The 24,415-nt window shown below is 41.7% G+C and overlaps 1 protein-coding gene and 1 pseudogene across 1 annotated transcript in view; one reads left to right on the top strand and one right to left on the bottom strand.

Annotated features, from left to right (window-relative positions):
* kek6 (kekkon 6) overlaps positions 1-24,415 on the top strand; it is a 1,119,682-nt gene that overhangs the window by 585,097 nt on the left and 510,170 nt on the right. The window lies entirely within an intron of this gene.
* Positions 9,999-17,968, bottom strand: LOC135698859 (uncharacterized; annotated as a pseudogene).

Here is a 24,415-nt window from a genome sequence, read left to right as displayed (position 1 = left end):
TCTAAATGCATATATAGAGGTACCAGACATATTTTGCACTGCAGTGTCCTCTGTGAGCAATTATAGGAAAACAGATTGTGTCTTGTTTCCGATAGATGTCACCGCAAAAAACAGCTGTGACATCTGATGGAAGATGAATGCAGAAGCTTGACAAAATGATCAATTTCCTTGTCGCTTTGCACACGCAGGCAAAAGAACGTAAGAATTCCATAAGAAACACTTATGAATTTTAGCCATAAGAAATGAATGTGAATTTCATTGATATGCCTTATGAAAAATAATGTTGTCAAAAAAATAATAAATCGGAGCAGACTGGAACCGGAAAATTGACGTTGAGGCTAGGGGGTCCGTGGTTTTCACCACTCGTCTTTCAACGCTTGGGAAAATGAAATGGTTAAAGGCGTATAAGAGCTACCTCATGTTACCCGAAAATCATTCATAACCCCCCGGAAAAAAATAACCATACAATTACCATAAAATAAAATACAATTACAAGCAAATCTATTGCCAACAATTGATCTTATTGTGCATATATAGTACACGAAATTTTAACATATTGTTGTTACAAAAGATTAACAATACGTCCCATTTAGTAAGAGTTTTCAACAATAGGACAACAATACAATTAATGGTAAATGGCTCAAGTTTGTTCGGGGAAAAGAGATTTTTCGTATGGTTAAGATACATAACAACCCCCTTGTTCTATTGTATATTCCTCCATTCACCATAGATTCTATTGTGGAAACAATACATTTTATTGTTGTTTTATCTTTGTGGAGAATACGATTTATTGTAAATACAATAAACTCTATTGTATGGTTACAATACATTTCATTGTACCTCTACGGTTCTTTTTGACGTAGGACTACGTCTTTGATTTCTATATGGGGGTACACTTTGTGAAAACCGAAAATGGAATATGTAACGAATTAAGAAAGATTTTGATCGTTAATAACTCAGCTGCCCCTGGTCCATTTTCAATAATTTAATCACCAATCGATCAGAAATATGGCTACGCATCGATCCGAATGTTGATTTTCAACAAGAAACTATTGAAAAACTGGTAAATGTCCAGCGTTGTCCAAAACCGTCGAATTAACTAACAAATCCACCAATCACCTACATGCATATGCTGCTTCCCAAGCACAGTCGTCAGAGAGTAGTAAGTAGACGAAACAAGTCGAAGTGGCATTCGCCTCCGATCCTTGGGCGCGTGCGAATAGGGAGGATGGAATTGCGTAATATTTTGCACACTCATCGCCATATTCAGAACCACACGCTCTCAACGACCACACCACTGTGTGGTGGTGTTCGGTCGTCGAACTTAGCAGCAGCAGTAGCAGTGCTTTTGGCGTGTGGCGTTGAAAATTGTTCTCCAGTAACAACGAAAGGCTGCCTGCAAGCAGCGAGCTGCAGAGCCCAAATAAGCAACCATCAAAAGAGGAAGAAGCTGCACCGCTATGCTATGGATCGGAATCAGCAGCTCTTCGTGAGTCGCTGCGAGTTCATCTATGCCAAGCGTGTCGCCCTCGCTCCAAACGACATACAGCTCGACAGCCTCATCCGTGCTGAACACCCATCTCAGAATTACACAACCATCACTACAAAACGGAGCCACCAAAAATTTGTTAAAAAATATTATTTGGATATTGGTCAAGGTCATCAGTTCCCACAAGCAGCTAGCTATCAAGGCTCAACCTGTCTATAGAAGGTGTGGAATTGTAGGCCTGAATATATTGGTTCAATTAGTTTTTCCTCGGATTTCATTCCGCACGATTCGTTTCTTTCGTTTAATCAATCACCCTTGTAGTGACGTTGAAAAGATTGTTTCAATCGGCGCTTACATATGAAATTTAATGTGTATTATAGAATTTTTTGTATGTTACCAAAATTTATGAATTTATTGATTATTAAATTATCACACTTTATACCATGAAAAAGCAGCCTGTTTTCAAGTAAGGAGTTATCATAAAAAAAAAATAACCAGCTGGTATTTCCCGGCGACTTTACAAATAAATGAAATCAAAGGAAATAATCATGCAGAACTAGCTAGGATTGGTTTTACTTCATATTTCACAATGTTCACATATTCATATTTCATATTTTCGAGTGTTAAGACATCGTCTCCGGCAAAGTTTACATTTTTCCCTCTACCACCACATACATCAGGGCTAGATAGATCTCCACAGGATCTATAGAATCCACGAAATTTCAAAAAACCAAAATGCACAGCATTACGGAAAGGGGTCAGGTTTCGACCAATAGCAGATGGATTTTAATTCTTAACAAGCCAAACGATTGAACATTTATCTACCAATCTACCAATAGGTCACTATTGAAAAATACCAAATGTCCAACAATTGCAATGGTGATCACAATTATCACCGAATGTCTGAAATCAGCGCATTCCCTAACACAGACTTAAAAATCAAATTCGATGCGGTCCCACTGAACGGTGCCCAGTCCAGCAGCAGCAGCAGCAGCAGTAGGAGTGCTTTCAACAACAACAACAACAACAACGAAAGGCTGCCTGCAAGCAGCGAGCTGCAGAGCTCATATGAGCAACCATAGAGAAGAAGGAAGAAGTCCCACCGCTAGGCTAGGATCGGAATCAGTAGCTCGTCGTGCTCAGCCCAGCATTACTCAACCATCACTACAAAACGGTCCATAAATTTGTTAAGAGTATTATTTGGACATTTGTCAAGGACATCAGTTCCCGCAAGCAGCTAGCTATCAAGGCTCAACCTGGTCTCTATAGAAGGTGTGGAATAGTAGGCCCGAATGTATTGGTGAGATTAATCATCGTCCGACCATTTTCCAGAACACGCTGGTAGGAAGTGTTAAAAATCCATGTAGAATTTGAGAGAAGTGGGAATAATTCGCTTTGGGTGTATATTCAGTCCCCAGAAAGCCAATAAAATCAAATTTGTGAGAAAATTAGCTCTCACGAGTTCAATCTCTCGAACTCCCTCCTTTTTTTATATATTCTGTACAAACGATACTTTCCGCCCCGCCCCATTCATATAATTCGGAAGGAAATCCTGTGAGGGGTGAATTGAATACACTTTAATACCAAAAATTCAAAATACACCTTTTAAAGTCGGGTAGATGAATCGAAAATACTCAAGTTGACAGTCCCTTGGATTCACTTCAACAAATTTCTCTTTGAAATAAATACTACAAATTTGATACGCTTACAAATAAAAAACGGAAAGAGTAAAGATAATTGATGTCCACTAGTGGTCCTACGTCAAGCTTCCGTTCGTGCCCCTAGCCACAGACCCTTCTACTTTTTTTTACGGGAAGTCACGCTTATGAAACTCATGTATGTTGTTCATAAGTCGAACCTTATGAAGTTCTTAGGTCTATTTGCCTCAGTGCAGAAAGGAGAGTATTTTGTTTCTTCGAAAGTACAGTACCTACCTACGGTACCCGTGAGTGATAGCTAGTAAAAGCTACGCCGTCGCGTGTACAAAAGAAAACGTAGGCGAACTTGCTACGTCGTGTCCGAGTGGTGAAACGTGTTCGTTCCTGTTACCGTCGTGCCTGATACCGATTCAGTACACACCTAAGAAGATCGACCAAAAGGAAATGATGGCCGATCTAAAAACGCTTGTACACCTGCGTGGGTAGTCAAAAGCAAAAGTTACCCGCATCCTCAAAGCCGTGGATGAAGCGTCTTGAGCCACAGCCGTGCAATTGGATTTGGTCCAGCTGAAAGTACAAGAACGTAATTTGGAGAGCCACTATCAAGAATACTGCGAATTACATCGTCAAGTCGTAGTGCTGACACCCGCCGAGAAGCTCGTCGATCATCATTTTCGAAGCCCAATACAACGGAGCGTGTGTTCTGGTCGAATCGCTTATATACAATCGATGACCGCTCCTACCGCTGCAAATACCACCCGAACAACCCAGCGTATCCCCGTATTATCGTGCAGCAGCAACCACTAAAGGTTCCCATTCCGACCTTCGATGGGAAACCCGAGAACTGGCCACGATTCAAGGCCATGTTTCTCGACGTGATGCGAACGTCAACCGACTCCAACGCCATCAAGCTTTACCATCTCGACAAAGCGTTGATTGGCAATGCCGCAGGGGTTATCGATACCTGTAATCTGAACGAAAACAACTACACCCGTGCATGGAACCTGCTTGAAGAGCGTTTTGAGGACAAGCGCCTAATCGTAGATACTCACATCCTGGGTATGCTATACCTAAAGAAGATGACCAGAGAAAGTTCCAAGGACCTCCGTGAATTGATCGATGATGTGTCACGTCACATCGATGGACTAACCCTGATGTACGAAAGGATGACCGGAATGTCTGAACTTTTCGTCGTGAATCTTGCGGTGACATCATTGGACAACAAAACTCGAATGGAGTGGGAAGCAACGGTACCTCACAAGGAAACACCAACCTACCAAGCAACGATGGATTTTCTGAAGAAGCGCTGCTCAATCCTGGAGTGGTGTGAATATTCGTCGATGAAGCCATCCGTGTCGAAGCCATCATTTCCTGCCAAGAACTCTACAAGCATACTGAAGTCCTGCGCTGTCACAGAGAAAGCGGAACCGACCTGCGATGTGTGTGGCAACGGAGGCCACCCAAACTTCAGATGCGAAGCCTTCCGAGCGATTTCCGTTCTAGATCGTCAAGCGAAGGTAAGAGAGCTAAAGCTTTGTTTTAACTGTTTGCGGAAAGGCCACAGAAGTAGTGCGTGTAGATCCTTGTCCAACTGGCTCTTATGTTAAGGTCGACACCACACCCTTCTCCACTCTGAATAATCGATCGTTACTAACCTGAACACCGAATCCAATGAGTCAGATAGCGAATCCCTCCCTAATACTTACCCAATACAGTTCACAAGTGCAATCTATTCCACTTGTTCTAAGAATCATCATCCACCTGTGAACAACAGCCTGTTAATGACAGCGATGGTTCATGATTTGGATGCCGATGGGAAACTGCAGCCGTGTCGTGTTTTCCTCGATAGTGGTTCCCAGGCACATCTAGTTTCTCGTCGTTTTGTCAACTCCTTGAATCTTCCCCGACTTGCAACGAAAGTTGAGGTTGTTGGAGCAAATGATCAAAGATCATCCATATCTGAAGTGGTGAAACTTCAAATCCGTTCTCGGTGCTCAACATTCCATGAGCAGTTAGAGAGTCTCGTTACCGATCGAGTCACTGAACTCATTCCGTCCGTTCACATCGACATCAAGGCATGGAATCTACCGTCTGGAATTCCCCTTGCTGATCCTACGTTCCACATCACTGGAGAAGTAGATTTGCTCATTGGCATTGAACTATTCTTTAAACTGTTGATGCCAGGACAAATCACAATTACTGAAAACCTGCCAATCCTCCAGGAGACTCGTCTCGGATGCGTAGTCGCTGGAGCGATTAGACCAACTAATCCAGCTCGAGAGCAGCAACACTGTTACACAGTAGGTGTTCAGCATTTTCAGTGTCCGTGAGCGGACAAGGTTTCTTCTAGCATCCGTTTTCTCCGAAAAGCTCTTTCAGCTTCCACTGTCATTTTCTTTTGAGTTCTACCAGAAGTAGCTTTAGACTTCCTCTGAAAGTGTTTGTTTATTTGGTAATCCTACCAAAACACCGATAAACTGATGAAAATAATGTAGCCTTAAGTACTTTAATCTGAAAGTAGTGACAAACTTATTGTTCAACGTCAAAAACAGAAATCAAAAATACAAAAATCATTTGAAATTCACTTGAGACATAATGATCTTCGGTACTATTTCTGTGACTCTTCTCACATAACATATGTGGAACTCGATCGACCCCATTTCAATGATTTCAAGAGGTATAGAAAGACATCGATCTGTCAAATTGATTATACCAGCTGTACAATGGGGTCAGTCAATTCTATTAAAATAATAATAGAGTGGTTTATAATTCTATGACTTTGTAGCACTTCTGAACAGTAGTGGCAAAAAAGTGGGGAAACTCCTCGCGAATACTTGAAACTTAGAAGAAGAATGTATGTACCATTTTTTTTCGTTAATCTTTTTCAAATTGTTTGGAACCAATTGCATCGACCTTTGATTTCAATTGGATTCGTAGAATAAAAAATATGGCCGTGCAAATTAGAAGTTTACAGCACACATTTTGAAGTCCAGAGTGAAGCAGCAACATTTTGGAACAAGTGGTCCAGTTTAGGCGGAAAATATGCAGTGTTTTGGGGTGATCATCGATAAACCAAACCGAACGCTTCGACACTTGTAGTACCCAATGATTCAACCCTCCATATGTTTCTCAACCTCTTTTGACCTCAGGGCTTAAATAACATTTAAAATAAAATTTAAAATAAAATTTATAATAAAATTTAAAATAAAATTTCATGGTTTTATTTGCCTTGATTTATGACAAAAGATATGTTCGAACATTGTATAAAAAAAAAAGTAAAATGGGGATATTTAAGAAAGGACCAATTTGAGAACCACTGGGGCCTTAAACTGGCATACTTACCCTAGTTTTATTTCTAGCTTTTTTTTTAGAAAAAAATCAAGCTTTTTTTAGAGGTAATCGTTAATATTCATCAACAGAACAGTTCGTGCTGAAATCATAACGTTCATAAGGGGCTGTTCATTAACTACGTATACAGTTTTTTGGGATTCTCGACCCCCCTACCCCTGAGAAGACAATTGTTAATACATTTTTTTTATTTGTATGGGTCGTGGATAATTCCCAACCACCATCGCTCCCAACTGTCTACGTATTTTATGAACAGCCCCTAAGTAGTCTTACTAAAAACACAGTGAACAATATTACTGGTTAATAACGCTCTTGAATGGCTTCTGACAGATTTGAAAATACTCCTTTGATAAGCCCCCTGTAGAGCTAGTCGAAAAAATAATAGACGCATTACCTTGAATCTTGCAAATGGCCTTTTCGGCCACTCTGTAACTCTTTACTCCTCTAGTAAATCCCCCTCAGCAAACGTCTATGCATGAAACATGGTGGAAATTTCCTTACCCTTTCACTCCTATGAAAATTTCATAAGATCCTGTTATGTCTTGCGTGAAGAGATGGGGTCTCACTGATACCATGGTTGAGTGAAGAGACAAGACAAAGCTCGCTAGATATCATGTACAGATTTGGGATAAAAAAAAGTTGCAGAGTCATCGACAACGTCAATGCTTACTGAATATGCAACCATAGCATTTCATAAGAGCCAATGTTGCAAACGTAAACAATGACTTTTTCCGTGAATTTCTCGAGAAGGGAAAACCACCCAAGTGATGATTATGTAGTGGGAGAGTCTCCACATCCGATAGAATTGGTGGCTTACATGTATTGACTTTGAGCTACGAGAAATTTACGCTTGTGAACGCTCAGTGTCGATATCATGAAAATGTTGTTTTGACAGATCGAGTAGTAGTAAAATTTACGATTATTTTCTGTTCTTTTTATGTTTCAATATTTGGTTTAACATTTCAATTGATTAGCCTTTGGCTCTTCATCTTTGTCCTAGTTAATTGGTTATTCTAATGATATGATTGCGTTTAGCGATAATTTACAGAATACCCTTTACGGGACTGTTTTGGTTTGAATTAAAAAAATTGATAACCTACCTACTTGAGCACAGGAAACTGCCTAGCTACTTAAACTAGATTGCCAAATCACGAATGATCTGGTGGTTTGATTGCAGACAGGCGACTCTGAACCTTTCCAGCGTGGATGTCGCTCCTCGAGTGTTTGAAGACCGGCCAGGTGGTGAATCTCAGAATTACGAGTTGGCGGTGGACTGTTAAGGATCATTCTGAGGATCTTGTTTTGGATCCTCTGAAGCTTTAGGTGGTGGCACTTAGCACAACTCTGCCAGATTGACATACCATACTCAATAGCCGGCAGAATGATCTGCTTGTGGACAGCAAGCTTGTTTTTGAGGGACAGGGTGGACTTCCTCTTTATCAGAGGGTAGAGTTACCTGTTACACTTGGTGGATGTCTTGTCCACATGGGATCGGAATAGCAATTTGCTATCGAAGGTGAGGCTAAGGTAGACTACTTCACTCGACCATTCAATGGGAGTGCTATCAAGATGGATCTTGACGTTAGCAGGCGGACAAGCCGAGGTGAATTCGAGTGTGGAAACAGAATGGTTTCTGTTTTAGCTGCATTGATACAAATCTTTCAGCTCTTAAAATAGTCGGACAAAACATCCAGGCCTGATTGTAGTTTACTCGCCAGAGCACGGATCACTCGACCCTTATAGATGATGGAGGTATCATCTGTGAACATTGACCGGATACCACCATCCGGCAGGGGAGGAACGTCTGACGTGAAGATGTTGAATAGAATAGGCCCAAGCAGGCTACCCTGAGGGACCCCTACATCAATGTTGAACGTATCAGAAGGGGACATTGTTCAAGTAGACCTGGAATGATCTGCCCGACAAGTAGTTTTTGATGATCTTCACGAGGTAGATCGGAAAGTTGTATCGATGCAGCTTGTACACTAGGCCATCATGCCAGACATTGTCGAACGCCTTCTCGACATCCAACAATGCCATGACAGATGTATTGGAAACGGAGTTGTTCCGCTGGATGATGTTAGTAACCCGTGCGAGTTGGTGGATGGTAGAGTGGCCTTTCCTTAACCCGAATTGCTCTTTGAGAAAGATGTTATTATCATTTGAAAACACCAGCAGACGGCAGAGTATCAATTTTTCGAATAGCTTCGAGATGGAGGACAAGATGGGGCGATAGCGTTTGGCACTGGTAGGGTCTTTGTCAGGCTTGTGTATTGGAATCACTTTGGCTAACTTCCAACATACAGGGAAGTAGCCAAGCTCCAAACATTTGTTGAAGATAACGGTAAGATGGTTGAAGAAGTCAATACTCAAGTTTTTCAACTCGAGGTTGGCAAAACCATCCATACCCGCCTTCATGTTTTTAGTACTTCTAATAGCTGCTATCACCTCATCAGCCGATATTCTACTATAATCATGCACTACTACGGGGGTGAGAGCGACTATAGTCATTGCCTCCAGTACGGCAGGCCCATGGGGGCTCACCATGGTTTGACCAAGATTACGTGAAATCACAAAATGTTGGCCAAGAGCATTGGCCTTTTCAACTGGGGTTATGAGTAGGGATGGGTACAAATTCTGGTCAACAGAGGAAAGTAAAGGGATCGGTCTCGACTTATTTTTCAAAATTTTGGTCATCTTCCAAAATGGTTTTGCACAATCTGGGAGAGAGCGAATCGTTATTTCTGAGTTCCACCATCCTGGCTTTGACAATTTTGGTTAGCCTATTGACATTGGTCTTCAAGTGGGACAGCCCAGAACGCTGGAACTGCCTATGAATGGTGTTACGTTACGGAGCCTGATAAGATCTCTGGTTGGGCTGTCAAGGTTCAGAGTATGACTCACCTGTCTGGATGCTGGTAAGTGTTGCTGGTCCCTGGCACGGGATATCGCCTCGCCAATGGTTTGCAGACACTGATCGACTTCTTCGAACGTCTCCGGTAGGACGTCGTAATCGATTTCTGTGTCCACACAGCGCTGATACTGCTGCCAGTTGACACGATGGTAGTTTCACCGGGAAACTTGAAACCTATTGGCCAAGGAACCTACTTCGGCCACCACCGGATAGTGGTCCGAGCTCAGTTCCTGATAGGCGATAGGTTGGGAGATGTTATCGTCAATGTTGCTGATGAAGATGTCGATGGTGGCATGAGCTCCGGTTCGACTCAACCGGGTGGGAGTGTCCGGACACAGGATGTTGTAGTGGGCTTGTTGCAGATCGTTGTATTATATTGTGCCGTTCTTATTTCGCCGACTATTGCCCCAGGCTTGATGCTTGGCGTTCAGGTCGCTAGCGATGACAAAATTTTGTGTTAGCACCGTCAAACCGACATGAATCACCATAGCGAAAACAATAAAATTTCTGACCCCAAAGCACACTACTGACATCTGGCTCCATGTTCGCGGGAAATGTTTAGGCTAAGCCATGAACCCCCATGCATAAGTTATGAATTGGTTCGTGTCTGATCTATGCTGGCCAAATTATTTTTTTCTAGATCAAAATATTCCATGGTTTTGACAATTCGAATCACTGCACATTTAAATCGGCCGTTTACGATTTTCGGACATAAGTCAAAATTAAGTGTCATGTCGGTTTGTCGGTTGTGTTAGCTTGATGATGTCTCTTCGGAAGTCTGCGGCCGAGCCGTCCCTAATGTTGGTTTGCTTGGGGCAGTAGACCGCGATGATGGTGATTGGACCAAGCAATGTGCTCACCTCAACTCCGATGTGAGACTAGATGAGACTCACCCTATGTGGCTCAACCAAGACTCCCGGATATCTAGCTCAGTAGCATGAGACCCCTGAACTGTGTCACAGGGCCGGCATGCTACTTGGTAATTTGGAGGGGTACGCGGAACAAACTGTGCAGAAACTGTGAGATTTCTTACGTGATTGTGAAATTAATTGGAAGCTAAAGTGTGGGTGGAAAAAGTCTAAAAGTTTATTAAAATGGAACTATGGTGCGGATGGTTTTATTGGGCTATTATGGGTTGTGTTCTGTGGGTTTCTGCTTCCTTGGTACGTACCGGTGGTGTTTGCTGGACGATGGCGGTGATTATGTTGGGCAGCTGTTGTTTGACCGCGATGGCGATCCGTGGCTTAATCACTCCGTTGACAATGGCGGATCGGTGTCTTAAGCTGGTCTGGAAGATGGCGCTTGGTGACTGGAGCTGTGGTCACTACAATGGCGGGTTTGAGGCTTGGGTTTGCGCGTTGCGATGGCGGTTCGCAACCAGGGAATATAGCAATCCCTGTGCAGCTACTGAAGTAGCCTTTTCGGTGTCAACGGCGTCTCCCTTCGTTGGCGAACATCAGCTGACCGTGACAAGGCCACCTTGGTCGAGCCGAGAAGGGTCTTCCTCCTTAACAGTTAGGACTACCGAGTCCGAGGATGCTCTCCTTTCTGGCAATTATTAAGCCGGAGAGTTGAAGGTCCTTGACATTTAGACCAAGACAGTTGAGACTGACTTGGTCGAAAAGTGCCGATCGTGAGGATCTCCGTGGAATACCAAACAAAAGGTCCTAAAGGACAAATGGTTGTTTTAAACCAAGCCAAAATCATTTTTGGTCAAATTCAGTTACCTGAATGAACACCAGGAACATAAAAAGGTCGTTCTCTGCACTTTGGTTCACTTTTTCATTCCACTCACGTCTTCTAGGCACAAACGCCGGTTTACTTCTGGGCAATGGTTGACCATCCCAGCTATCAAAAGCCCTCCTTTTCCAATCCAGTTTTCAATTCGTTCCTTATTATTTCCTCCATTTTCCTTCCTTGTAGCTTATCACCACCCATCCATATCATCTCCTTCGCCTATAGAGTTTTTCTACCACAGTTGATTATAACACCCTTTCGATCCTGCTACATCCAATTAAGCTTATTAACAAATATCATTTTCAAACTACCTACTAAGACAAATTTATACATTTTTCAATAACAGCAATTTTACCTACAATCCTACTAATCCTACTAACCCAACACTGACACTAAACAAACACTACAGTTTCCTAAAACAACATGCACAAATTAAAACCTAGGACATTGTAACTAAACGGTTACAGATGGCTTCGATAATTTTCAGCTGGAAGCTTGGTGGTAGCCGGTAGCTGATGTTCCGTCGCGCAGCGATGACCACTCCTCCTCCCCGGAGCTGGTGCGGTCAAGCCTTACGAGCCGAAAATCGGGAAGGAAGACGTTCAGCTCGGGCTTCAAGTGAGTCTCGGTGATGACGGCTATGTCAATGTGCCGTTCGTTGTGAAGGTCAACAAACTCGATATTTTTGCTCTTCAAGTAGCAAGCATTCCCATTTACGATCTTGATGGCTTCACGGTCCATACTTAGTGACAAGGGACTGGGCAGCGTGTAGCGGTGGTTGTAGTTGGAGTATATACCGCAAGTTAGCTCTGCAACCGACCTTCTCAGAGCCTCGGAGCTATCTCCTTCTTTGAAGTTGTCTGTAATCCGGTTGTTGATTTTTATGTTTGGAAGTTGTCAACTTCTATCTCCAAACAAATCACAGGGGGTGATCCACGTTGACGACCGTGCGGAGGATTCTTTCCCCCTCGTTCAGAACAAAGATCCTGTCAGCATTTGGGGTTTTAGCGGAAAAGTTAGACCCAAACTTAAAATTACGGGAACTCTCGAATTGTTTAACAACATTGTTTCTTCCGAATTGGTGAACAAAATTTTACCACCTCTACGGGGAAGTTTACCGCCCCGAAAATAAAAAAAAAATTCGACACGTTTTTATTTTTCTAAAAATATTGGGAAATAATATCAAATATCCAAGAAAATAAATTTCTTCCTTAGATTCTTGACAAAAATAACATGTAAACACATTTTTGCTATCTCATCATGAAAAAATATTAGACTCTCAGCAAAACCGAAAAGACGATGTTTTGTGGTTTTTGAGTCCAACTTTAAGCCATGATGACTTACAAGATATTTTTTTGCACATGACATTGGAAAAAATGTGATTTTTTTTAAGATTTTTGATAGGATCAAAAATTAAAATCCTCCAATGTTTTTACAAAAATCGAGACGTATTTTTTTTCGAAGCGGTAATCTTCCCCGGAAATTTACCGCCCCAACAATATATATTTTTTTCGATACGTTTTTGTTTTTTTAAAAATATTAGTTCAGTTTTTTTTTATGTAAAATCGTCTTTCTCTATCTAGTATCAATAAAATTCCCTGATTTTTCCAGGTTTTCCAGAATTTTAACGAATAATTGCTGTGTTTATAGTTATTTATTAATCAAGGTTTTTTTTAATACATGACAATCAGTTTTAAAGAAACAGCTTTACAATAAACTTCATTAAATGTTGAAATTTAACACTTTATTAATTTAAGTATTCCATGAAGAAGATCAAGATATTGCAAATTGCAGCAAACTGCGGAACATAAGGGAAGTTTACATTCTGAACATATGGACATGTGGTTCCTGTTACTTTAGTTCAGACTTCTGGAGTAGCTTAAAGGTATATTAGCTGAAGAAAAACAAATCGAGAACCCTTATGACGTGCCAAGTATTTCAGGGAAGTACAGAGACCTTCAGGGAAACTCCGAAAACATCAAGTCAGATCACAGAATCAAAGGGCAGTTAAAGAAATTTCAAAAAAATGGCGGTAACCTTAAAGAAGTTTCAGGGAATTTTCGGAAACTTGAGAAAAGCTCTAAGAGAATGTCTGGAACTCAGTAAAAATTATATGAACATCTAGAAAATTTAAAAGTATTTTAAATGAGAAATGGCTCTAATGATGGCCTACACACTTAGATTTTTTTGCCGAACCCGGCAAAAAAGACTGCCGAGAATCCAACAGCCGAGCTCTCGGCAAACATCTCGGTAAACCATTTGAATGCCGTGAGATCGGCAGAACAAAATTTGTCCCAGCTGTCATAATTTGCCGATTTCTTTGGTAAAATATTTTACTGCTTTTCGGCAAAAATGTTTACTGCAATTCGGTAGTTTTTTTTGCGGTTTCTCGGTATTTTTTATGTTTTTGTAATTTTGGTATTCAATGAAAAGAAATATAATAAAACTTAACCATTGTTTCTATTTATTCAAACGTATTTTTGTTTACAATCGTATTCTTCTGTGACAATAAATCATTTCTTTGACTAACACGCTAGATTTTTACTCTACATTTTGATTTCACAAAAAGGTAATCGACCATACTCTTTTATCTCTAAATAATTGCGATTTTTTCTATCAAAAAAAACTTGTAGGAAATTTGCTGAGATACTGATTAATTCTACTGAACCAACTGATTTTTACCCTAGAGAACGCACAAATTTTTCCCCAGTAGTTCCGATTTTACTGACAGCGAAAACAGCCGCCTTGAAGAAAAGAAAGAACTGCTTGTCGCTGGGCACGCAATCTACGGCAAACACGTCGAAACTCTGACACAGCTTTCCAAACGCCGCGCACAATCAAAGTAGGAGTGATGGGGTGGATGAGAATTGCGTCGTGTACCTGTGTACCATAATTAAAAATGTTAAAAAACAGTAATTCTTATAAGATTGTTTTAGTAACTTATAAGCTAGTATGGCATTGATGTGGCTTCTACCAACAAAATATTATTTATTTATTATTATTATAGTCCATCTGACTTGATAGTCTCAATGAAACACTTAAATCTAAATGTAGTCACTCATTAAAAATTAAAAATTGGCCAACAGCAAACGATGACGAAACATTGAGGCATTGATGTCAAAGTCAAATAGGTCAGAGGCTTCGTTGAATTGATGAATCATGGCGACAAAGGAACTGTTTGCAGCATAGTTGGTTGCATGTTCTACTTCATGTAGCAAGGTTCTCGGACGGAGTGTTCGGGCAGGAGCATACAGATTAATTTTGGCCAGTAACTCAGGAACATCATATTCTGCGAGTAAAACTTTAGCAACGAAGACGACCTGCGATACGTTTCGTTGCTTAGCAAGAGTATCCAAACCCAGTAAACGACAGCGGTCAGCATACGGTGGTAAATTCAGCGGGTCACTCCATGGAAGATAGCGCAGTGCGTATCTGACGAATTTGCGTTGAACAGATTATGTAACATATAAATATTATAATATTAACATATTGTTCTTTTTAATTGACATTTCTCTTTTTATAAAATTGAACAACTTACGCTAACCCAATCGATAATTCCTTTAAGCGGATTCTCCTTCGCTGACTCCTCATCACGCAAGCGCTTTGAGCCTCGTGTTGGATTTTTGGCACGGATTATTGCCAATGCACGTACAAAATCTAAACAAACCACAACACATGCAAATCTAGTTGATGAATTATTAGTGAATGAATGTTATACGAACCATTACTTATATCTCTGAATAGGTGGCGATGTCCTTGCAAAACTTTTTCCTACCAATGCTTCCAGTTATCGGTGAAGTCCACCGTGTTTTTCTTCATTTTCTTGAAGTCGTAATCAATCTGGATAAGAAAAATATGGTTGAAAATTCATTCAGAGAGTTTGTACAGAGCATTAAACATTGAATACCAGCTCGCCATCAAACGCCGAGGCAACAGGAAATTCTTCCAGAAACGAAAAAACATCCTTATTCGCACGATACTGGCAGCGGTAGTCAAATGTTGAATCCCATAAATATGCAATCCGAGTTTTATTGTCCTCGGTCGGAACGACAAATTTCAATTCCTCGATCTGGTAAATAAAACAAATTATAAAATACACCAATAACATATAATTAATATAACCTACCAAAGTTATCAGTTCGATCTCACCTAGTGGCTGATGCTCGCTTGTTTCACACGATTCCTCTTTCGGTGCCGATTTTCTGTTGATAACTCTTTGGCCAGATTGTTTAGCGAGGTGTTCCAAATGATAATGGATTTTTCCAGCGTGTCGTCCTGGCCCCCGACCATCGACATAAAACCATAAGGCCTAAACATATAATAATGGAGAATTTGTGTAGTTAATATCCTGTTAGAGGGATCACTCCTTGTTTTTGGTGCAGGTTAAATTCGTACTTGAGGAATATCGAAAACTTTTGATGCCAACATCGGATACGACTGCACTAGAGATTTGGCCAAAAGGTTTTTGTGGAATGTGGTAGCACGGCTGAAATACAAAAGTAGAATATGAAAAAGAATTCAAACTTATTTTCGAACTATTTCAAAACCTACACTCCGTTAATCGATGTTAGGAAATCACATAGCAAGTGGGTTATCTGTTTAATCATCTTGTCATCAAGATTGCGGTTTTCCTTCAAAGCTTCCTTCAGCTCCTGACCTTTATTAGTTTTTGATAGAACGGTATCGATGTTGATCTCCTGGCAAAATTCAGAACATTATTTACATAATATTAACATACCGCTGCCCTGTTAATATTGAGTATGCACCAGGGTTTATCAACACAATTTAACAATATTGTCATTGTTTAACACAAGTAGAAATATGAGAGCTGATATAATAATATGATCAAAATATTATCCCATAGAAAAAAAAAATAAAAAAAAACGTCCCGAATAATAGATTAGGTCTTAAATAACATTGACAGATTCTCTTCGTCGATTTTCTGTTTGCATCTCCATGGCCATGTATATTTCAAGCTATTTTTTTTTAACACTGTTCGATACAAGAGAAAGTCGATTAAGAGAATCGATCAATGGTATGGACCTAATGCATTGTTCGGCTTGAATTACAACTAACAGCACACGGCCAATGAGACTAGCTCAGTAACTGAGCCGAATTAAACTCAAAATTACAAAAAGTGTCACTGTCGAATTGACTATTATAGCCGATGTCTTCAACTCCGCTTAAATCTTAAACCAGGTTTACCCATATAATTAAACCTGGTTTAATGCTTAAGCGGAGGCGAAGAAATCGGCCGTATAAGAGAATCGATCGATGCAAACAGGAATTCTGGATCAACAATAGAAAAGGGCCCATCAGCATTTATAAACAAACCGTTCCAAAGCCCATTCCTCACAAATCGAAGGCCGCCCACACAAACCAACACCATCATCGTATAAGTAGAAGTTTCCGATGATAGTGTTGGTTTGCGTGGGTGGCCTTCACTTTGTGAGTAAAGGTCTTTGGAACGGTTTGTTTACAAATCAGTGTTGGAAAAGTTCGCGATATTTCACGAAGTTCTCCAAGGGAAAAGTTCGCGAGTCATAGTGATTTTTTGTGAACTTTTCCATCACTGTTACAAATGCTGATGGACCCTTTTCTATTGTTGATCTAGAATTAATGAAACCTCGCGTCACTTTTCAAATAGGCCAATCTACATTGATCGATTTTCTTCATCGACTTTTTCTTTCGTTAATAACTTGACTGCATTGATATTTTGAACTAATTTTTCAACATAGCATGTTAAAAGAAAGTATTTTTAAGTATATTGGAGGATAAGAACAGCCGAACATGTTTTTGAAGCTAAGTTATTAACGAAAGAGAGAGTCGGTAAAGATAATCAATCAATGTAGATTGGTATTTTTGAAAGGTGACGTGAGATTTCATTAGCTCTGTCTGCATTGATCGATTTTCTTCGTAAATTCGTCAGTGTCACTTTTTGTTATTTTGAGTTGAATTCGACTCAGTTACTGAATTCAAGCTGAACATTGCATTAGGTCCAAAGTAAAATTGACAGATTCTCTTCGTTGACTTTCTCTTTTTAGCCTTACGGCCATGTAAAGACATTCCCAGGTATTTTCAACACACAGATCGACAAAAGAAGCTTTTATCTAGCATCTAATACGACAAACACAACAAGAAACGGTTATATGCTCAAGTTATTAACGAACGAAAAAGTCGACGAAGAGAATCGATCAATGTTACTTAGGACCTAATGCAATGTTCAGCTTGAATTACTCTCATTGGCCGTCTGCACGGTAAGGAAAAAGTTCCCAAAAGTATGTTCTTTTCATTCATCTGGGCACTATAAATAAGTAAACCGGATTCAAGTTCAACTATAGTTTTGATATACTTGTGTGCAATTCGTTCGAATTTTCCACTAGATTTCTACCCAAAAGTAAGTTAGGAGTACCCAAAGTAGGTGACTATGATTATACTCAACGTTGGGTTCCCACACTTTATTACCCTTGTTGATATTATAGATTCAGCTCAATGTGATGTTTACATGGTGCATGGAGCTGTCATATTTCTACCTGTTGATTAATGTTGCTGGTGTGTGTCAAACGGAGTGGATTATTAGCAGTTGTTTTTTTGCAACTTACATGCTCCAACGTCATTCCTTCATACGGATTTATCTGGCTCGAGCGGCTAGCGAGGTGGATCGATTCTTCGCTTGCTTGTTGTTCTGCTGCACCGATTTCCTCTGTTTCTTCTGCTGTTTCAAGGTATTCCTCTTCAATTATCTGCTGGCTCGAGGTTAAGTGCATTTGTATTCTCAGTATTGTTTTTATTATTCTAATTTTTATTTTCAGCCGGGTGAAGTCGGTGTCATCTAGCGACATAAATAGTGCAAGGCTGGTGATTTCTTCATCATCTGAAAGTGAATTATAGGTATAATAATATTCCTGTAATGAATAATAACACAGTGTTTACACTAATTCTTTCAGTTATCTCGGCGGTAGAAGCGCCTAGAAATGTACTTATTTTTACTGTTGTACGGCATCCAAAAGGTGAAGGTGGAGTGGTTATGAATTTCATCAGTATTGACAAATTGCTCCCTTTCATTAATTTCAACTTCGTAAGCTTGAAAGAATTCACTGTAGTCTGTCGTATTGCATTCCTGCACCAAAAAATTAATTTTGTTGTCGACTACAACTATTTTTTTAATTACGACGAATAGAGGAAACAGATCCATGCTAGGTTTTTTACAAGCAACTGCTAAATTAGGTGGAAATTCTATCCCATTGATTGTAACGCTTTTTGGGACAAACACGGGTTCATCGTTTCCTTGCAAAAAATGTCTGCTTTTGCTGTTTTTAGGTAGCATTAGGTTTCCGGTCCTGTATACAATTTTGTCAGTAAATGGATTATCAAGTAAATTGATAACCATATTAAAGCTCTGTCGTTTGGCCAAACTTTTGCAAATGTTCTTGAAGTTACGGCATGTGGCTGATTGGTTTTTAAACGACTTATTTTTCTGCTCAAAAGTAAAGCAACTGAACTATTTCATATTGCCACTTTGCTTGATACAATGCACATAATGCTCCAAGTGATGACTTTTATTAATCCGTTTGTTGAAATTTGCATAGAAAAATTGTTGGTAAAGTCTGACATGCTCTTCAAGTTCAGTTAATAGATGATCAGAGATTATTGGAGACATGAGGATTCGCGTAATATTAATCAAATGGCCAATCATCAATATATACTGGCAATCACTAGGGATTTTGTGTCCGAACAAGAATGGAAATGCTCTAAGCAACAGAAGGTTTTGTGTTGCAGTTTGCTTCATTTTGTAAGCACTTGGCTTTTTCAGCATTTCTTCCGTAAAGTTAGCAGAGGGTTTGTTCTTCCTGTCGACATATCCGTACGCAAAACTTTTGATACGGTAGTTGATATACAAAACGTCTATTTCAACATTTTTGTCCTTCGTGTAAGTACTTAGAACCAATTGCACTGTTAACGGTACAATGCCTTCAGCAGCATCATGCATGACATCCAATGCAAAATTTTCAGTGATATGGAAGTTTTCTAATTCATTTAGAATACAACCACCAGCTTTGAGACCACATTCTGATAGAGAGATTTGTCCTTCTTCTAATAACTTCATCTGACTTTCATACCATTGTCTTGTTCGTAGTGTAAATTCTCTATGAGGGTCTTCTTTATAGAGCGGGCGCGAAATAGTGCAAATTCTGCAAAACAAGTTAGCTCCTGGTCCAAGTAAATTGAATACTTCATGTGCAGCAAGTGTATCACCACAGAATACCGATAGAACTGCTCTGATAACGTACTTATCGGATCCATAGTACACTGTTACGCCTTGTTCTAACTTTTTGAGATCAGAAACCAACGGTTGCATTATTTTATTGTATCCGTGGTGCTTTGCGTCCAGCGTAGTGCAGAAAATAACAGGAAATATACTTCGTGGAGAACTGTTGTACTTATCCGGAAAGTTTTGGATTTTAAAATCGATGCACGATACTTTGTTTATGCCTGCTCGAGAACTTAATGCATTTCCAAGCTCTACATCATCCTGGTATAAGGATAATCTTATGGCATCAGGGTACTTCATGAAATAATCCCTGTTTTTGTATGTTTCTCCTGAGCAAAAGGAGCTCTACTCTTTAATACTAGTCGTACTCCAAGACTGAGATGGATAATGATGTTCAGTTTCTTTCAGCAATCTTCGATTATCTGGGTTTCTAAGAATTAACTTCAATGTATCGATAATAGGTATGTAAGAGAACGTTTCGTTTACGCGTATTACTTTATGATGTCCATAGACGTGACGAACATCCTCACGATACGAAAGCATTTTTTCTTCTGGTTTGGGTACAGTAATGGCCATTTCCTCCAAATATTGTGCTTGCTTGTTTCGAGTAGACACATTTGCGAATAAATCAGGAAGGTGAAATACGTTAAGAAAATTCATCACACCGTCAGAATTAGTATCAATATTAATACTTTTTAAATACAGCCTTGTTTCTTGCTGCAGGTGTTGCGTTGTCAGTAAGATTAAGTTTTCGCAGAGCTTTATAGTTTCTTCGACCTTCGTTTAAGGCAAAGAGACGTCTGTCAAAAGTAGACAAATTCCTAGTGAGGCTACTTTAATTATTGCTTCCACTGATATTGCACAAGGATTCATTTGATCCGGCACGTTCATTTGTTCCAACCGAGGTTCAGAAAACTCAAGAGAAGTCGGAAAACCTAACCTCTTTTTTTTTGGTGATGCACAAGGGTCGTCAATAAACGGAATGTTTGACGGTTGTTTACTCAATTTAAGCGGATGTGAATAAAGAATGTGTCGCTTCAACGAAGTAAAGTGGGAATAGCTCAGTTTGCATTTTGAAAATGTGCAGTTATATAGAATAACATCAGCACGAAAATGGTTTTGCTTTAAATGGTAGTTGACATGACGTTGTAAGGCGTCAACATAACCTGGAACGTGCTGCTTACAAAAGAAGCAAACAATACAGTTTTTCGGTCTAGAATTAGTCTAAAAAGAAATAAACAAATTTATTACTTACGCAGGGTTTGAAGTACTCGACTTTTTACACTAACTTCCTCCGCATCCAGCTGACGATGTACTTACTTACCAATCAGGCTAAGGCCTTGTTGTCCTCTGCTGTCCGAAGAAGTCGTCTCCACTCTACTCGATCCATGGCCACAGTTCGCCAGCCTCGTAGTCTGCGAAGGGTCCGCAGGTCACCTTCTACTTGGTCGATCCACCTTGCCCGCTGCGCGCCTCTTCTTCTTGTTCCTGTTGGGTCGCTTTCTAGAACCATTTTCACTGGGTCGTCGTGCGGCATTCTTACGACGTGCCCAGCCCACCGTAGTCGCCCAATTTTTGCAATGTGGACGATGGATGGTTCTCCCAGCAGCTGGTGCAATTCGTGGTTCATTCGCCTCCTCCACGTTCCGTCATCCATCTGCACTCCACCGTAGATGGTACGCAACACCTTCCGTTCGAAAACACCAAGGGCGCGTTGGTCCTCCACGAGCATAGTCCAGGTCTCGTGGCCGTAAAGGACCACCGGTCTAATCAGCGTCTTGTAGACAGTCAACTTCGTGCGGCGGCGAATTTTATTCGACCGGAGCGTCCTCCGGAGTCCAAAGTAGGCACGATTCCCTGCCATAATGCGTCTTTGAATTTCTCTGCTGGTATCATTTTCGGCGGTCACCAGTGAGCCCAAATACACGAACTCATCGACCACCTCGATTTCGTCACCGTCAATCTGAACTCGGGGTGGGAGGCTAACATTGTCTTCCCTAGAACCTCTTGCTTTCATATATTTTGTCTTTGATGCGTTGATGGCAAGTCCAATCCGTCTAGCTTCAGCCTTCAGTCTGATGTACGTTTCCGCCATCATCTCAAAGTTCCGTGCCATAATGTCAATGTCATCGGCGAAACCAAGGAGCTGGATGGACTTCCTGAATATCGTGCCACTCGTGTCTATCCCAGCTCTTCTGATCACACCTTCTAACGCGATGTTGAACAGCAGACACGAAAGTCCATCACCCTGCCGTAACCCCCTTCGAGATTCAAAGGGACTCGAGAGTGTCCCCGATACTCGAACAACGCACGTCACTCGATCCATCGTCGCCTTGACCAATCGCGTCAGTTTATCCGGAAATCTGTACTCGTGCATAATCTGCCATAGCTGATCTCGATCGATTGTGTCGTATGCGGATTTGAAATCGATGAACAAATGATGTGTGGGCACGTTGTATTCGCGGCATTTCTGCAGAACCTGCCGAATCGCGAAAATTTGGTCCGTGGTAGCGCGGGCACCCATGAATCCCGCCTGGTATTGCCCCACGAACTCTCTTGCATATGGTGACAGACGGCGGCATAGAATTTGGGAGAGTACCTTGTAGGCGGCGCTCAGCAGTGTGATCGCGCGGTAGTTGCAGCAATCCAACTTGTCGCCCTTTTTGTAGATTGGGCATACGACACCTTCCATCCACTCCTCCGGTAATATCTCCTCCTCCCAAATCTTGGCAATTACCCAGTGCAGCGCTCTAGCCAGTGCTTCACCACCGTATTTCAATAGCTCACTTGGTAGTTGATCTACACCAGTTGCTTTGTTGTTCTTCAGCCGACCGATCTCCTCCTCAACTTCTTGAAGATCAGGGGCCGGTAGCCTGTCGTCTTCTGCGCGTGCTCCAAGGTCTGTTGCCGTGCCACCTTCGTTTTCTGCTGCTTCACCGTTGAGGTGCTCGTCATAGTACTGCTTCCACCTCTCAATCACCTCACACTCGTTCGTGAGAAGGTTACCGTCCAAGTCCTTGCACATATCGGCTTGCGGCACGTAGCCTTTGCGCGAACTATTTAGCTTCTCGTAGAACTTCCGTGTGTCGTTTACGCGGTACAGATTTTCCATCGCCTCGCAATCTCGATCTTCCTGCTGACGCTTCTTCCTTCGGAAAACCGAGTTTTGTCTGTTCCGCGCTTGTCTGTATCGCTCCACATTCAATCTCGTGCGGTGTTGCAGCATTCTCGCCCGTGCTGCATTCTTCTCCTCTACTAACAGTTTGCATTCGCCGTCAAACCAGTCATTTCTTCGGTCCGGGATTGCAGTACCTAGTGCCGCTACAGCAGTACTACCTATGGCTGAACGGATGTCCCTCCAGCCATCTTCAAGAGAAGCTGCGCCAAGCTGCTCTTCCGTGGGTAGTGCAACTTCCAGCTGCTGCGCGTAGTCCTGGGCAACTCCGGTGTCCCGTAGTTGCTCAATGTTGGGTCGTGGCGTTCGACTTCGACGTGTGTTATGCACCGTCGAGAGTTTTGAGCGCATGCATACTGCAACTAGGTAGTGGTCCGAATCTATGTTCGCACTGCGGTACGTGCGGACGTTGATAATGTCGGAGAAGAATTTCCCGTCGATTAGAACGTGATCGATTTGGTTTTCTGTGTGTTGGTCAGGTGATCTCCAGGTGGCTTTGTGGATATCCTTGCGGGGGAAAAAGGTAGTTCGAACTACCATACCCCGGGAGGCTGCAAAGTTCACGCATCGTTGGCCGTTGTCGTTCGATACGGCATGCAGGCTGTTTGGCCCGATTGCCGGTCTATACATTGCCTCCCGTCCTACCTGAGCGTTCATGTCGCCGATGACGATTTTGACGTCCCGTTGCGAACAGCCGTCGTACACCTGCTCCAGCTGCGCATAGAACGCTTCTTTCTCGTCGTCGGGTCTCCCTTCGTGTGGGCAGTGCACGTTGATGATGCTGTAGTTGAAGAAACGGCCCTTAATCCTCAACTTGCACATCCTCGCGTTGATCGGCTGCCAACCAATCACGCGTTGGCGCATCTTACCCAGCACTACAAAGCCGGTTCCCAGCTCGTTGGTGGTGCCACAGCTCTGGTAGAAAGTAGCCGCTCGATGCCCGCTTTTCCATACCTTTTGTCCCGTCCAGCAAAGTTCCTGCAGTGCTACGACTTCGAAGTTGCGTGGTTGAAGTTCGTCATAGATTAACCTATCGCAACCCGGGAAGCCGAGCGATTTGCAGTTCCATGTTCCGAGTTTCCAATCGTAGTCCTTATTTCGTCGCGTAGGTCTGTGCCGATTGTTCCGATCCGTATTTCTTTCTTCGGTATTTGCAACTTTGTTTTTTTCCAGGGCGGCTTGTTGGGCCTGCCCCAACCCCCTGTCTCGCCGGGGGACCATCGTGCACAGCTCTGTTTAGAGTCCCACGCTGGCACTAGGACGGTGATCAGCCGCTCCTAACATGGAGAACAGACGCCGTTTTGAGCCGCACCTCCATGGTGAGCAGACGCTCAGGTTTGGTGAAGCATTTCCTCTATCACCGTACTATGGTTACCGCGCCAGTGTTCGCGTCGCACCTCTTCACTTTGCTATTGCCGGACTGGCAACATTGCCCAGGCTACGCCAACCAGCTGTGTCCATGTTTCAGCTGGTAGTCTTTTGTTATCATATGACTCGAGGAGGCGTGAAGTAGGAACTTGTGAGGACCAGGGCTAGGTATTCCGCTCCTTCCAGGTTGTCAACTCACCATTTTGTAGCTGACGATGTACTTCCTCCATTTTAACGTTTTCAGCAGCTTCCACACAATATAACACACGCGTGCACTTATCAACAGTTCGTTTCGTTCTGACAGCTATTTTCCGTATTCTCGGCAATTTGAAAACATGGAATATGGCCATTTCTGATTTGACAAGTATTTTAAGTACTTTCGGCAAAATGAAATGAATATGCCGTAGAGTTCGGTAATTATTTTTTAAGACTTCGGTAGTTTGACACTTTGCCA

The sequence above is a fragment of the Ochlerotatus camptorhynchus genome, unplaced genomic scaffold, assembly GCF_037179485.1.
Source record: "Ochlerotatus camptorhynchus isolate MF236.1 unplaced genomic scaffold, CSIRO-AGI_Acam_v1.1 ptg000096l, whole genome shotgun sequence".
Lineage (NCBI taxonomy): Eukaryota > Metazoa > Arthropoda > Insecta > Diptera > Culicidae > Ochlerotatus > Ochlerotatus camptorhynchus.
Note: the sequence above shows the minus strand (reverse complement) of the source record. Positions and strands in the feature narration are given on the sequence as shown.